General features: G+C 42.5%; 1 protein-coding gene across 2 annotated transcripts in view; it reads left to right on the forward strand.

Moving 5' to 3' along the window:
- The window catches only part of pak5 (p21 protein (Cdc42/Rac)-activated kinase 5), a 112,777-nt gene that overhangs the window by 525 nt on the left and 95,131 nt on the right, over positions 1-17,121 (forward strand). The window lies entirely within an intron of this gene.

The raw sequence follows: 17,121 nt of genomic DNA on the forward strand, positions 1-17,121 counted from the left end.
AAATAGCAGATCTACAAGCTATTTTTGAAAAATCTAGAACATTTGTGCAAATCTTTGAATATATATGTTTTTTAAAAAGCGAACATTGTTAACTCAAATCTTTGCTTCTGGAGGGCCCTGGCACAAATAATGTTTGAGATGGGGGTCCGCAGCCAAATACAATTTGGGGATCCTTGAGGTTTGGGAAGCACTGGTATAAAATCCTCTGTTGTGTTGTGTTTCCAGGTGTGGGTGTTTTTGAGAGATCACACAGGTATTGAACACATGACTTTAATACTATCTTAGTCCCCTCGGCTCTGCACTCTTGTGTCAAGGGGCCCGATTCACTAAGCAGTCTACGGCCATAACGTACCAGCGTTTGCGAAAATTCCTATGTTAGGTGTCTGATTCATTTAATAAAAATTGGACGCAGGCACGCTCTTTCTCACGTCTGCTCGGAGGCATGACTTATGGGACGAAAGCTAGCGTATATGTCAGATTGCCTTATTCTTCATTAATTTCAATAGTGCAAACCTCAACATTTGTCAACACATAAAAAAGTTTTGCAAAATTGCAAATTCAACCGATTTTTATTTATTTTCAGTTGACGTATTTGAGCTGAATTATTAGGCGTGTTTGCAAGTGTGGCCACTGTTTTGCCTTTTGGACTTTCATGCCAACCTTGCGCTATTAATTTATAATATTGCCCATCACATGAACGCAGGATAGGATAGGATTAAATCTAGCTGCCTGTGTCCATTACTCCATATCCAATTCCGATGTAGGAGTCGGACAATGGAGGGTTCGTCCAAAGGACAGATTCCCCTCAGTAATCAATGAAGCTCTGATAAAAATGATCGGATATAGGCGGATTCCAGATTTCCAGCATCATCTTTTTACCTCGGCAAAGGTGAGAGAGTGATTTTTCAGTAGAAAGGGCTTAAATATTCCAGGCCATTCTAAGTTGTATTAGTCTTTGGTCGTGAGGTTAAACTGTAAACAAACTTCTTATTCTCCTCATTACACGTGAGAGTCGGCTATTTACTTAATAAACGTTTAACCGCGGGAGGGTCTCGCTTGCGCTGATCTGCAAGTTCATGCGGTGCGTCGCGCCATGTTGTAGATCTGTCCCTTTTGAAGAGTAGTGACGTATTTCGTCAGTTTCCGGTTGCCTTTTAAGTACTTAAATGGGGCGTGGAGCAATGCAAATGATTCTCCTCGTGAACGCGCCTCTGACTGTCAGACAAAAATGAGAAGGACCGGCGATACACGAATTTCACGTCCGTTTGTGCTTATCGGAAATACGCGCCCCTTTAGTCACTTTATTTACACGTTATTTACGACCCGCCTAGTGAATCGGGCCCAATGTTTTTCTGCACAAAGTCGTCATTACATAGAAGTGACAGCGACTCTCGTACATAGAAACATTCCACAGAGAGAGGCGAAAGCGTTGCATTTCTCTGTACCGTGTGTGTGTGTGTGTACGGCATTATCCGTTCCCTGGCTGCTTGTATTACCTATTCAACCTTTAAGATTCACCTCGCTCCATAGACCGACACGTCTCTCTCTCTCTCTCTCTCGGTCACTCTCTGGCTGTCTTCCCTGCAGATGTGACCGTGTTTGAATGTCCGTGTGGGGCTGAAACTGAGGACCTCTGTTTTATTTGGGAGCCTCTGGAACGACTCATTGGCCATTTTAAGCAAGTGTCTGGGCAGATTGGGCTCCGATTGATCCCCGTTAATCGTGAAGTGGACCTGAGGAGCATGCAGATGAATGTGAAAGGTTCTCCTGGAGGAGAGGAGAGGGAACGCTATGTAAATGGTAAAGGCAGGGAGGAGGAGGCGAGGAAGAAGAGGAGATGGGGAGCTGGGGGGAAATGAAGAGGTGAGCGGGAAGAAGAGGAGAAGAGAGAATAGGGGAAGAGGTCTGTGGTTGGAAGGAGAGGAAAAACATGATGGAAGGAATGTAAACAACTAGGGAGGAGAGGAGAACAGGTAGGAATGTGAAAGGTGCACTCAGCAGAACCTCTGTCCATCTGTCTATATGACTTGTGACACCTTGGACTGAGTTGAATGTGAATGGGGGCGTATGTTGTCACATCTACGTTGCTGTTAATGTAATGTCAGCTTGCAAACTTCCATGTCTGCAATTGACTAGACCAGTTACTGTACATCCCATAAGCCAGAGGGACAGGAGAGTATTGTAATTGGCTAGTGGGTATGCTTATCCCATAGCCTGGAGGGATGATTGTGCCTGTACTGTCAAGTGCTTAAGAATATGATGCTGATTGACCTAGTGATATGCCTGCCAGACAGACAGACAGACAGACAGACAGACAGACAGACAGACAGACAGACAAGTGTGAACGGATCTCCTGGTGGAGATAATAAAGGGGTAGAATAGAGGATAAAAGATGCGAGATGGAGAGGAGGAAGGATATGAGCGGAGAACAGATGAGCGGGAGTGCAGTAGAGGTGACCAGAGGAGGAGAGGATGGAGGGATGGAGAGATAGAGAGATGGAGAGATAAGCTGCAGCAGCAAAGCAAAGAGGTTTACCAGCGGGGGGGGGGGAATGAAAGGAAAATAAAGGAATGAAACGTAGGAGGGATAAATGGATTGGATAGGGTGAGTGGGGAAAAAAGAGGTGAAGAATAATGATGAGCAGTCGAGGTGGGGATGAGAGGCTGAGAAGAATAGAGCAGAGGGGGAGAGGCAAGATGGCATGATGTTACAGGAGAGAAAGAGAAGAATAAGTCTGTCTGGCTGGCTGTCTGGCTGTCTGTCTGGCTGGCTGGCTGTCTGACTACAGTATATGTCTGTTAGACAGCCTCTGTCTGATTATCTGTCTGTCTGTCTTATCAGGCAGCCTGTTTGTTTAATTAGCTGTCTTTCTGTCTATCTGCTAAAATGGGCATAGCTTGTGACAGTCTGTCTGTCTGTCTGTCTGTCTGTCTGTCTGTCTGTCTGTCTGTCTGTTTGTCAGATCTATCTTCAGATGTCTCAGGTTAGTGCCTTTCGCTGTGTTCTCAGGGATTAAAAACAAAAAAAAGCTCCCCTTGTGTTTTCTGCATGACTCGGCATGTGTAGGACAAAATGAGCTCTGTGTGTATGTATGCATGTGTGTGTGTGTGTGTGTGTGTGTGTGTGTGTGTGTGTGTGTGTGTGTGTGTGGGTGTCTGTGTGTGTGTGAGAGAGAGAGAGAGAGAGAGTGAGAACAGTGTGACTGATCGAGAAAGATGAAAAGTGAGTATAGAAATAGAAAGTGAGTTAGTAAGGTACAAACAGAAGAAGAGCGTGCGTTTGTATGAAGTGCGTGTGTGTGTTAGGGCGATTAGATGATTATGACAAAAATAATAATCTGGATTACTTTTGCTGAATATTGTATCACAATTGTTGATCTCGATCAATGTTTACAAAGATTTTTGGTGAAAAAAAATGATTGATTAAATGATTTTGATCATTGTGCTTATAGCTTGCATACCTTTGGCCATTACATAACATTATGTAATGGCCATGTATGGATGGGGAGATAGGTTGTACAACAATGTTCAGATTATTAACTCTTGTATATCGGTGAGGAGATAAAGTGCAAAAAAATGACTTATTCCAAAGTTCTGCTCCCTTTACTGAGAAGGTAGACTGTCCAAATGAGTTCTTGCACATGAGAACAAGACAGTTACCATTTGTTGAAGCTCGTGTAGTTGCTCCAGAGCTCTGACGTCTAACCACCAGTCCAGAAAACAGAGGGGTTAGAAGTCAGAGCTCTACTAGAGCTCTTTCGTGCTGTGACATCATACTTTGTCGTACGATGAATAGAGAAAATAGATCTACAAGCTCACAACACGCTCCATCGCAACACATTGTGTTGCTTGTTGATTGTAGATTTGCTGTTCTTTATTTTTTATATACTTCTTTCTTCCTTGTACATTTTTAAAAGTTTTTGAAAATGTTTACCTATAATGTCATGCGCAAAATAGGGACCTCACTTGAAAGTAGTTAAGTGTGTACATAAGTGTTATGTCTTCGCTTCCTGACTGAAGGGTAGGGGCTGAGGTAAAGATAAATCGTACATTGGACTGTCTCCGTAGACACGCACGCATGCGTACACCGGTGTTGATTTCGTCGACTAAAACTATGATGAAAAATGTTCGTCGACTACCTTTCTTCACTACCAAAACGAAATAAAAACTAAGCTACGATGACTAAAACTATGACTAAATATATTGACAATTTCGTCAACAAATAAAAACTAGATCCAGTAGGACTAAAAGACGAGTAATTTTATGTGTGGTTGCGCTCCGGTGTTGCACTCTGAAAATAGCAGATCTAGATCTGCTATTTTCAGCATGCAACCAAGTGTAAAATCAGCCATTACGACACCATCAAGGCACCGACAAAATACATTTTAGTCGACTAAATCAACTGTAGATTTAGTCGACAATAATCTTCTGACTTACTGTAGTCGACTAAAACTAGACTAACAGTAAAACATTTCAGATGACTAAAATATGACTAAAACTAAACTGGAATTTTATTCAAAAGACGTACACCCGCACAGGTAAACACTAAACAGACATCACAGCTAATCTGACATGGTACGGAGACGTGAGATTGGGCGGTACACACTGACAGGTTACCAAAGCAGGGTTTAAATACCACTCTCATTGACGTGGGGAGGATTTGTCATCAGCTAGATTCGAAGACAAGATGAGTCATTTGCATGCAGGGGCGGAGTTGTTGACTACTTGATTGGCAGGAGTTGGCACAAGGGGTGGAGAGGGCATCAGGCTGGGTAGGAGGTGTGTGTGGTTGTCATCAGCTCTTGGTCTTGCCTCCTGAACTTCAGTTGTACCTTGCTAACTCCATTAAGTGATCAGCTTTAGATGTGAGAATCAGGCTTAAGGCGTGATCGTATCTCAGTGTGTAAAGACGTTCGTGTTCGACCTTGCATTTGTTTATTATATTAGCTACTTAGTTTAGTATGTTTGTGCTAGTAACCAGCTATTGTAACCATTGCAGTGGAAGTATTTCATTAAAGAGCGATTGAAGCGTAGCACACACCTCCAAAACAGGGTTTGAAGCTGGGCCATTTATGCATCGGCATCAAGAACTGATCTGTTAAGAACTGATCTTCAGTGTCATTATATGAAGTATGCACAGTATTAGGCTTAAGTCTCCTTCCTTTGCACTGATACGATAGAAATCCTCAGATGAAAGCCCACGCCACTCTCATTTGTTACCCCCATCGAAAGTGTTACTGAGTGCAACACGTGTTTCTTCTTTTTTAGGTCAGCCCATAAGGGACTGAAGAGATGTGAACATCTGAGGCAGTTCATAACCATCATGTACCTTCTGCTGGATTATTATATGCAATATTAGAATTAATTCAAACGTTTAAGTGCACCCCTGCTTCTGTAAACCTCCCGCTGAGTATTAGTCTAAAGCGAAGGTTGCGTAGATCCGGTGAGAGCGAATAAAAACTATACCGACACGAGGGCTTCAGCCTAATACCCGACTCGATTTGGGCTTAATCGACTGTTTCTGGTGAAGTTTGGGCGTAATCCTGGCATGGACTGGGTTTCCATGGTGGCCTAAAAAAAACAATCTTACGGTGGTTTTGAGATAGTTTGTTTTATTAGTCTAGTTTTAAGCAGAGGAGCGACACAGCAGCACCCTATACCTGGACTCTTTTCCACTGAGGCACAGGCAGCACAAAGCTTGTGAGATGATGACGCCGTACAATAATATGTGACCTGACCTTAACCCTCAAATATGCTTCAAAACAGACAATTTAAACACAGCCCCAGTGTTTTTTTACGAGGACAATTCCTTAGGTCTTGTGTGCAGCTAAACACCATTGACGGGCTATTGTAAGCTAGGTGGATCGCGCTCTATAATTAGTGCCTTCTTTCTTCTCCTCTGGCTGTCATCTCTATAGGCCACTGTAAAATCCTGAGTGTTCATTTAAACTCTGAGAGTGTTCAAATGGACCCGAAAGTGTCCATTTGAACACTCAGAGTAAAATGAACTCTCAGGATTTGAATACAGAAGGATTCCAGATATGCTGCAGACTTTTCTACAAAGGACCTCGACAATACCAGGGCACTCAGTCTGATATGAAACGCAGAAAGCATGTTCACTTTGAGATATCCCTCATTTCTAAAGCCCTCACAGAACACTGACAGACATTTCACCATCATTTGTGTGATGAGTGGAGCTGGGATTGTACTAGCTTGCCGTGCCAAGTATTCATTTAACTTTGGTAGCAGAGTTTCATCACCCCCAAATTGTTCTCGGCAGTGGTGGACAGTAACTAAGTACATTTACTTAATGAGTACTGTAGTTAAGTACATTTACATGCACGAGTATCCGTACTTGGGTATTAGTATTTTTTGGATACTTATGACTTTCACTCCACTACATTTCCAAGACAAATATTGTACTTTATTGGCTCCACTACATTTCTAGGAAGGGAAAAAGTGCATTATAAAATAACCACTTCAGCCCTATTTCAAATACACTGAAAATAGCTGATCTACAAGCTCACAACACGTCGCATCAAGAGGAATTGTTTTTTTTTTTGTCTACATTTCAATACAGCAATGCAGGGATATTAAAAAGAAAATGTACTATTTGTACTTTTGAATAGTAAAGTATTTTTTAAAAGCAATTACTGCGGTACTGTAACTTGAGTGCATATTTGACAGAGCAACTTTCACTTGTAGTCGAGTAATATTTGACCTGGAGTATCATACTTTTTTCCCCCCATGTTTTATACTTTGGCTATTCAAAAATAGCAAATATACAAGCTCATAGCGCGGCACGAGTACCGCAATACGAGCTTGTAGCTCTGCTATTTAAAAAAATAAAATAAATCTTTTTATTTGATTTTCAACATTAAAAACATTTCATTCCCCCATACCTTCCCCCAGCACAAATACAAGTTCATTATTTTTCTCTCTATGTCTTTTGTTCTCTCAAATCATCATACCCTCAGTTATGTTCCAAAAAAAGGAAAAGAAATAATAACAATGATAATATCAACAATAATAATACTACACACAGTAACAGAAACCAGCTACAACAGAAATAATGGTAACAAATATACAGTATTTTGCATGTGCATGGTCAGCATTTTCACCACTTCATACATCATTATTTATACATTATTTTTCGACATTTCATACTGTTTATAGCCCTTGGACCTAGATGTGGTGAGGCAATCTAGTATCTATACTTTGACTGGGGATGAGTACTTTGACCACCACTGGTTATAGTTCAGTGTGTCAGTGTGGTTTGCAGGTGTGTTGGATGTCTGTAACGGAAGGCGCGGAACACGCCGGGCTCAGATTAAGCAGCGTGCCGTGCAGAGTTGACACCTCATTAGCTGGCTAACTGCCGCACGCGTAGAAAAAAAACCTGCCCCCAACGTCACGCCTGAAGCGATACATTACGGCTCATTGTTTAAATGGCTCCTCTTGTGTGTATTTCTGTCCTCTTCGTGGCATGTGGTAGTAGGTAGGGGAACATGGCCTATAACAGTGGTTCTCAAAGTGGGGTCCAGGGACTCTCAGGGGTCCTTAACCCATTAAGACCTGAGGCCGATTCTACAAAATGTCTTCTAAATCCCTACAGTTTTTTGAAAAAGTTGTGTTGCTATATCATCTCATCAAACTTTTTCATGTCAAGGACCCCCAAAATGATATGCATTTGGCTGCGGACCCCCATCTCAAAATATTTTCTTCCAGGGACCACCAGAAGCAAATATTTGAGTTAAAATGTTTGCTTTAAAAATATATATATTCAAAGATTCGCACACATTTTCAAGAAGAAAAAGAAAAAAAGCAGATCTACAAGCTCGTAGCGTGGCACTCGGTGCCGCGCTATGAGCTTGTAGATCTGCTATTTTTGAATAGTCAAAGAAATCTTAAAATGACACAGATCCGTTCCCGGTCTTAATGGGCTAAGGGGGTTCTAAGTTCCATTTGTATGCTGTCAGAGTTAAGGGTTATGTTAATGTGGTTATCTTTTCTTTATAAATTCGTTTTTTTGTATTACCTATGAAATTGTAACTATGTTACCACAAATTGACTGAAATAAACAAAAAAGAAAAGGTGCAGGGGTTTTTGAAATGTAAAAGTTTGAGAACCACTGGCCTATAAAATGACACTCTCGTTGGATTGGAGATACAGTATGGCCCTTGACACACTACTGCAGTGGTTCTCAAACTGTTTTATTTCAAGGACCTCCAGTTTGGTTTGCAGTTAGGCCACATAGACCCCCATAACTCTGAGAGTGTACAGATGCAACCAAATGGACCCTTACATTTGGTTCTGTCGACAGTGGTTCTTAAAGTGAGGTCCGGGAGTCCTTGAGGGGGTTCCAGGGGGTCCCCAGCTAAATGGATTAATATAGCATCAAAATCAGTTCAACCACTTTAAACTTATATACGTTGACCTTTTGAAAATAGCAGATCTACAAGACCACAACAGGCCACCTTGCGACATGTTGTGGGCTTGTAGATCTGCTATTTTCGTTTTATTTTTTTATCTTGAAAAAAATGTATAATATATATTTGAAACATTTTAACAACACAAATCTTGTATGGAGGAGGGGAGGGGGCACACATTATTTTCAGATGGGCGTCCGTACTGTATACATAATAATTTGGGGTCCTTGACATGAAAACAGAAATAGAAAGCTTGCAGAAACAGAGGCTACAGAGGGGGTTCTCCAATCTCCACCATGACACCAGCCTGCGTAGCCTCCATAGCAGTTGTCTCTGGTAACAGTTGTCAGCCCGGCTCTCTTGCCCCGTGTTCCGCTGTCATTTGAGATCACTGAGGTGTAATTCAATTAAATTGCAGACATGAATAGTGGCATTGTTCCATTAGGGTGAGGTTTGTATCATTAGCCACCCCCCAGTTCCTCCAACACCCACGGTATCCCCGGAGAGACTTCAATCGACGGCAGCAGAGTGAGGATGTTTGCTTGCACTCCGCAGTGTTGCCTTGTCCGCTTATTATAAGCAACTTTGTCTCTGAAACCTATGTCCCACACTGTCAGGATTCAAATTCAAAAGTATCAAAAGTAGCAGATCCACAAGCTCGAAACGCGGCGCGAAGGGAATAGCGTTTAGATTGCGACACGTTTAGATCATTTACGAAAAAAACATAAAACGTTAAAATATAGAGATAAGAGGTTTCTGCCCGACAGGAACGAAATATTGGTAGTTGCTGTTTTTTGGGCTTCTTTCTAAAGTGTAGTTGCTTTATCTTGCCTCCCAAAGACCAGTGATTCTCAAACATTTTCTTGTCAAGGATCCCCAAATTAATATGTATTTGCCTGCACTACAGACCCCCATCTGAAGATATTTCCCACTTGTTTCCTAAATAAATAAATAGCCGATGTAAATAGGTTTAAACTTTAAAGTGCTCATGTGGCCTAGTTCCTTCTTTTGGGCTTGTTTTCATAGACCTGGTTGCTTATTTCTCTCGCAAAATCTGTCAACACTGGCTGCCCTGTGTTGACGACCAGTCAGAATGCAATATCTTCCCTGAATATTGCAGTAATTATATTCATAACCACAACATTAACTTCATCTCTCCTGCCAGCAGGCCATTCGTTCGCCTTTGTTTTGTTATGTTTCTGAATGGAGGAAGTGAAAGTGCTGTAATGTGCCCTCCGTGTTCATTGTGAACGGCCACTTGGCTCTGCATGCCATGCTGGGTTGATCTAAATTAAATTAAACCTTCCATCACTAAGCAGTCACTTACTGGTGAAGCCAATATCGCCACACTTGAACATTTTTGATATTTTGCTGATATATATGCTGTCCGAATGAGAATGATAGATTCATGCTGCAGTGTTGCACAGTTGTCTGAACCTGATGGCTGATGCTGGCACAGGCCTCATTACATACAAAACTAGAGGATACATGTCGCCTTTCCGACATGTCGCCTTTCCGACGTTAACTAACCCTATACCTAACCCTAACCCTAACCCTAACCGCACGCGGAAGCCACTAGTCGGAGTAGTGAGATGTCGGAATGGGAGACGCACACCAGAACTAGAAGGTGGCAAAAAATTGTCCGCTTAAGCCCGATTTAAAAAATAGCCATGCGATGCGCCGTGAGCTTGTAGATCTGCTATTTATGCTATTAAAAATGTAATGACATGCCCAAAATAGTTTTAAAGTGATTAGTGAATGTATGGTTGCAGAAAGAAAACAAATCTGATTAATCTGCAAAAAGAAAACATTCAGAAGTGGAGGAAACATTAATTAAATACCAGATGTTTTCCCCTGTTAAATGCAAAAGCTCGGGGGTGGCAAATACCATCCCCTGGAACCCCAAATGACGCCCCCTGGATGTTGGTCTGTTAGTGTGCATCCATCACCTTGACCCTGACCACAAGCCTCATATTAAACACCTGGCCCTCTTTAATACTGTAAGAATAGTGCTGCTACTACTGCTGGTACTGCCTGCTCACGGCAAGATCTGTATTAACCCATTAAGACCTGAGGCCGATTCTAAAAATGTCTTCTAGGTTTTCTGAAAAACTTAAGTTGCTATATCAGTGGTTCTCAAAAAGGACCCCCAAAATCTATGTGTAAAAAAAAAATGTATTTGGCCGCCTCCCCCCATCTCAAAATATTTTGTTCCAGGGACCCCCAAAAGCAAAGATTGGAGTAAAAATTTGAGTAAGATTCACAAAAAAAATAATGATTTAAAAAAAATAGCCGATCTACAAGCTTGTAGGCTTATGAGCTTGTATATCTGCCAAAGTATTGAATAGCCAAAGTATTAAATAATGGTTAAAGGGGTTAAAATGATTGTGATACATACTACAGTATATGAACTACTTTTGCTGCTATATGGGCTATTGCTAAAATGATACAGATGCTTTCCTGGATTGAATGGGTTAAACACCTGGCCCTCTTTAATACTGTAAGAATAGGCTCCTACTGCTGGTACTGCCTGCTCACGAGCCACGACAAAGATCTGTCTTAAATAAAGTGAACATGACCGCAGTCGCTGAAAAACCGTCTGCGTCCGTGTTCAGCCATATTGACCAGTCGACTGCGAGTGCTTGGGATGCCGTTTATTCAGACCCAAATGGGCAAAATCAATTTGACCAGCGTCGGGGAAACAAGACAGACGGCCTTCTGTAAAAGCTAAGCTAATTATACACAATGGATGACTGTGTGGCGGGGTGCACAGTCAGTTGAGAGCGATTTATATGCAGCAAAACAACAATCCATGGCTGGTGTCGTCGTTTACCGTTACGCTGTTTAGTGTCGCCATAAAAAAAAAAAAAAAAAAATCAGCCTTGTTTCAATTCCACGAGCGTTCTCCGGAGTCAATTTCCTCAATTAAGGATCCCTGACTGTGTTTCCTTGGCGAAGGAGAACAGTGGGATGTGTTTATGCTTCGGCTGACGCAGCCTCGTAAACGCTGATGGACGGTTTTATAACGCGATTAGTGGCGTTTAGTAGCGGTTCACCCTGGAATGAGGATGTCGAGGCTCAACCAGGCATCTCTCTCTCTCTTTTTTCCTCTACATCGGTGGTTCTCTCAAAGTGGGGTCCGGCAGGGACCTCCCCCCCAGGGGGTTCCTTGAAAGGGTTCCGGGGGGGTCCCCAGCTAAATTTGTGACTATGGCATCAGAATCAGTTGAACCACTTTAAACCTACAGTGTATATACATTGGTGACGTATTTGAAAATAGCCAATCTGCGAGCTGATGCGTGGAGATGCTGTTAAAAAAATATTATCTTGAAAAATGTTGACAAATTTGGAATATTTTTACAACATAAATCTTGTATGGGGTTCCCTGGCACTAAACTAGTTTCAGATGGGGGTCCTTGAAATCTAGAACATTTCCGATGAAATGTTCAAATATAGTCAAAATAGCAAATCTACAAGCTCATCTGCTATTTTGACTTTACTTGAAATAGGGCTGTTAATTCATAATGTATATCTGTAAGTTTGGGTCCCAAGAGTCCCTTCCTAGCAATGTAATGGAGTCAAATAGTACAATATTTCTATTTTGAAACGTAGCAGAGTGAGAGTTAAAGGACGACTTCACCCATTTTCAACCTATCTTCATACAGTATAATAGGTCCTCACTAATGCTCATAATAAAATGATACATTTTTTTTTACTCAGTCTGTGTCTCGGAGGGCTTTGGACAGTCCCCCAGAAACCCGTCTACCAGTGACATAATCGTTAGGCAGGATTTTATTTTCCAACAAGATTTCAATTTTTGTATTTAAATTTTTATTAACGCGAGAACAATGGCTTATATTATTGCATTGCAACTTTCCAGGAATAGAAAGCCTGCAGTTTCTATTAGCTTGGATTCCCCATCGATGATGTCACAGGTTTCTAAACTGTCCACAGCCCTCCTCCGAGACACAGACTGAGTAGAAAAAAATGGTACCATTTTATCATGAGCATTAGTGAGGACCTATTATATGAAGATAGGTTGAAAATGGGTGAAGTCGTCCTTTAACAAATACTCCCCAAAAAAAATACTTAAACACTAGCATCCTCATTGTGGGGAAAATAGAGCTTGTCGATCGGCTAATCTCAGCGAAAGCTTTCCCCACAATAACACAGAAAACAAAATGACAAAATACACTCATATATACAGTAGATCCCTGAGGGACCATATAGGGTTTAAGTGGTTAAGTACGGTACTCAAGTAAATGTACTTAGTTACTGTGTCCACCACTGCTCCTCATCCTCGTCGCCCCCCCCCTGTCCCCCCCGTCCCTCGGTGGTCCCTGCAATCAGCGCCACACAGCACTGCTGCTGAGCGGCCTAAATGTAGCGCTGGCTGGCGTGGACCCTTGACCATCACAAAGATTAGTGTCTGTGATGTGAAGACTTGGCCTTCAGCTGGGGCCAAGCAGGACCTCAGGCACAAAAACCCACCTCATTATCCTCTCCGCTCATGCTAAGTGTGCGTGTGTGCGTGCGTGCGTGTGCCGCCGTGTGTGTATGTGTGTATTTTGCATGTATGTGTGTGTATTTTGCATATATGTGTGTATGCTTGTGTATTTGTGTGCATGGAATTGGGAACAGATTGTACTCATTTTTTATTCGCTGATTCCTGTATGACACACCCACCCACCCACCCACACACACACACACACACACACACACACACACACACACACACACACACACACACACACACACCCAGTACAACACATGTACGCACTGTAGCAAAACATGCATACACTTCCATACACACTTGTTTGCATGTGTTTCCATTAATTCATTTATAAGTGCATTAAAAAAGAATGAATTTATGCAAATGAATCATGGCCACGGGTGCCAGTTGAACACACCCATATCTAACACACACACACACACACGCACACGCACACGCACACACACACACACACACACACACACACACACACACACACACACACACACAAACACGCACGGATGCACACACACACACACACACACATGCAGAAAAAGGGCAGCCTGCTAATGACGTAGGCTGATGCAGTGCACACAGATGCGCTTGCAGAATAGATTAAAGCACTCAGCCAGCCAGTGACACAGCTGTGTTTTCTCTGATGCCCTGCCATGAAACTGCAGGAAATTATAACATCTGAGTCTCTCCGGCCGCTCCGCTCCGAAAACACTCTGTTTTTGTGCAGCACGCTATATGGTTTATATATTATAGTTGCGCGCCAGTGTCGAGGCATTGAAAATACCTCCCATCTACAAGCTCACAACGAGCTTAGATCTAGTATATATATGTATAAATATATATATATATATATGACACTGGAGCTCTAAGTATATCGTTTCTGTCGGGCACAAACCTCTTATCTCCAGTGGTGGAAAGTAACTAAGTGTACATTTACTTAAGTACTGTACTTAAGTCAAATTTTGAGGTATTTGTACTTTACTTGAGTATTTCCAATTTCCAATACTTGTACTTCTACCACTACATCTCAGAGGCAAATATTGTACTTTTACAATAAAAAAACTTTAGGTACTAGTTACTTTTCAGATATAAATTATGATATTATGAAACTTTTACTTACTTTTACTTAAGTAAAGAATTTGAGTACTTTTTCCACCACTGCTTATCTCCATATGTTATCTTTTAAAATCGTAAATTAACGGCTTTTATTGATACTATAGTAGACTGACAGGAAATGGGGAAAGAAAGATGGGGGTGTGACACGCTTCAAAGGTCGTTGTGAGCGGGACTCGAACCCGCCTAGGTGCCCGGACCGCTACCCTAGCCGTCCGGGCCTCAGATCTGATACTTTTGAGACTTTTTCATTTGAAATCCTGAAAAGTAACAGTTTTGGGACAGAGACGATATATCTGTCACAGCAGAATGGACAGTATTGTGCTAATGCTACCGTACCGCTAATAGGGCATATCTGTTTTAACTGTTTTAACCTGTTACCTGCTGGATTGATGGAAGTCTACACTCGACACAAGAATGTCTATTATGCGTATAAAAGCCATAAAATGTCTTTATTAAAAAGTAAAGGCCTGTTTCACGTTTGCACAATTAATGGCCGATGTGCGGTTATTACAGTGTAACAACAACAAAATGCAATTGGTGTTTTTGCACCTTGGCATGACGTCTAAAGCATTTGTTCTCAAAGTGGGGTCCGGGGACGCCCAGGGCTCCTTGAGGGAGTTCCAGGGGGTCCGCAGCTAAATGATGGATAGTGAACCAAATGGACCCATACGGGTCTGTAACTCTGAGAGTGTACAAATGGAACCAAATGGACCCGTCAGGGTCCATTGACGGGTCCATTTGGTTCCATTTGTACACTCTCAGAGTTAAATTAACATTGATTTTACAATATAAATTGGGGTCCCAGAGATAGAAATGCCATTAAATGGGGGTCCGTAGCCTAATGCATGTCAAACTGGGGGTCCTGGGGTTAAAATGGTTGAGAGTCACTGCTAGAGCCGTAAAAATCTTCTCTTATGGGCGTCCCAGGCATATCTTTTTCAAATCCGCGGGCTAATAAGTGTCAATTTGGGGGTCCTTGACATGGAAAAGTTTGAGAACCACTGGTCTAAAGTACAGGTTCTCAACGTCAGGGGGACCAACCAAATGAACCCGTTACGGGTTCTCATTTGATATTCACAATATCAAACTGGGGGTCCCTTGAAATTCAAAAGGCTGAGAATCACTGGTCTAACGAGAACGTTCACTAAGTGGTCTGGTGAGCCACCGTTCCCCCATTAGCACTGCAGGCTCACAGACCCCGGACCGCTAATCTCCTCTCCTAGCGGCGTTAATTGCATCTACTAGTCTATTGGAGAAAGCAGAGGATTGAATGTTTTAACATAATAATGGGCCTGGCTACCTGTTTGTTGTCCGCTGGGATGTGCTGCCTTCCTTCCTTTCTTCCGCCTGCGCCGGTCTGTTCCTTGGAGGAGGGGGGACTCCAGCGGCCTTGTTTTTTGGTGGCGGCGGCGGCAGTGCCGGCAGCGTATACAGCTCTAATTAAGCAAGGCATGAGTTTCTTTTAATCCCCCCCACCATCACCAAACCCCCACCCACCCCCCCGTCTGCGCTGAGATGCTACTGAAGTGCTGCATGTGTTGTCCTTAATTGTGCTTTTACTGCAGTACAGCAAAACAAAATGGTGTTGTTTTTTCCCCCCCTTCTCCCAGCCACATGAGACGTGATGAGCACATGACTCATTCAGTATGATTTATCCAGATTGGACGATTGTTTTGTCTTGGCAATTATTCTATCGACAACGAGTCAGTTAACCACTTTATACCCTATTTTATACTTTGTTGTCGCACAACGGTTTCGTGCAAACATAAATTAGTTTGATTAACACCCCTAGTTTGTCACCATGACAGCTTACAGTATTGGGCAGTCCATTTCAGTGGCGTTCTGTCAAGTAGTAGCACAACGTTCCACAGCTAAACAGACAACAGAAAAACATGGAAGCCTGCAGGCTTCCATAGCCCTGGTAGTCCTACTTTATATCGTTGCTCCATATTCTAACTTTTTGTGTTTTTTGTTTAATGAACGCCCTACTTGATCATCATACGGCGTCGTACGAAAGTATCAAAAGTATCAGCTCTGCAAGCTCGAAACATCAAGCTTGTCGATCTGCTACTGTTGCTACTTTTGAATTTGAATCCTGAAAAGTAACCGTTTTGGACATACGAGGAAGGATTCCACCCGACAGAGACGACATTACTTGACCATTATACAGTATAATGTCACAGGAGAAATGTCGGGCCTCCTGATTGGTCAGTCCTGCGGTATGCTACTGTACTGTACGTTATTCCCTCCATGTTGTTCCATTATGCTCTTGGCTGAGCCTTCTCATTTCCTCTGCCTCCCGATGGTCCGCGCCACTCTGTTCCTCTCCCTGTAATTTATCCATCTGCAGGAATGGACTCTGTGTGTGTGTGTGTGTGTGTGTGTGTGTGTGTGTGTGTGTGTGCGTGCGTGCGTGTGTTCGTGTGCATATGTGCGTATGTGTGCATGTTTGTGTGTGTGTGTGTGTGTGTGTTTGTGAGGAATAGGAAATGTTGTGTTTAAGAGTGATGATTACTCGTCTCTCGTGGTTTACGAGCAGACAAGGTCATGATGGCTGCAACTTCTCAGCTCACAACAGTCAGTCTCCCCTCAGTGTATTCGCCTGTGGCCCGCGCATGTGTGTGTGCGCAAGCATGTGAAAGGAAATGCGTTTCTTTTTGTTGTCAGGGTGCCATTGTCGCTGCAACACACTTAAGATTGGGTGCCAGGCCAGTCTGAACACAACACTGTTATGTGAACCTTACTTTGATGAAAAGTACATTGAAGTTGACAGTTTGTGTGTAATAGTCGTATACACCGCCTACTCATCTAAATATTATCACACCAGACAAGTGTTTTCCTCTGTAATAGTTGGAGAGTTGAAAAACACATTATAATTAATCTTTTTGATACATTTTTGTTTAACTGCAGTAGCGCCTGTCAGTTTATTCTAGTGTGTGTGTGTGTGTGTGTGTGGGGGGGGACGGACCAGACACACTAGTATCTGTTCTCATGGGTGAATGTCACAATCATATATTATTATGTTGTGGCACAACGACCATATATTGTCTGCACAATATATGGTCGTGT

Source organism: Gymnoscopelus microlampas (genome assembly GCF_963454915.1).
Source record: "Gymnoscopelus microlampas genome assembly, chromosome: 16".
In the NCBI taxonomy this organism is placed as follows: domain Eukaryota; kingdom Metazoa; phylum Chordata; class Actinopteri; order Myctophiformes; family Myctophidae; genus Gymnoscopelus; species Gymnoscopelus microlampas.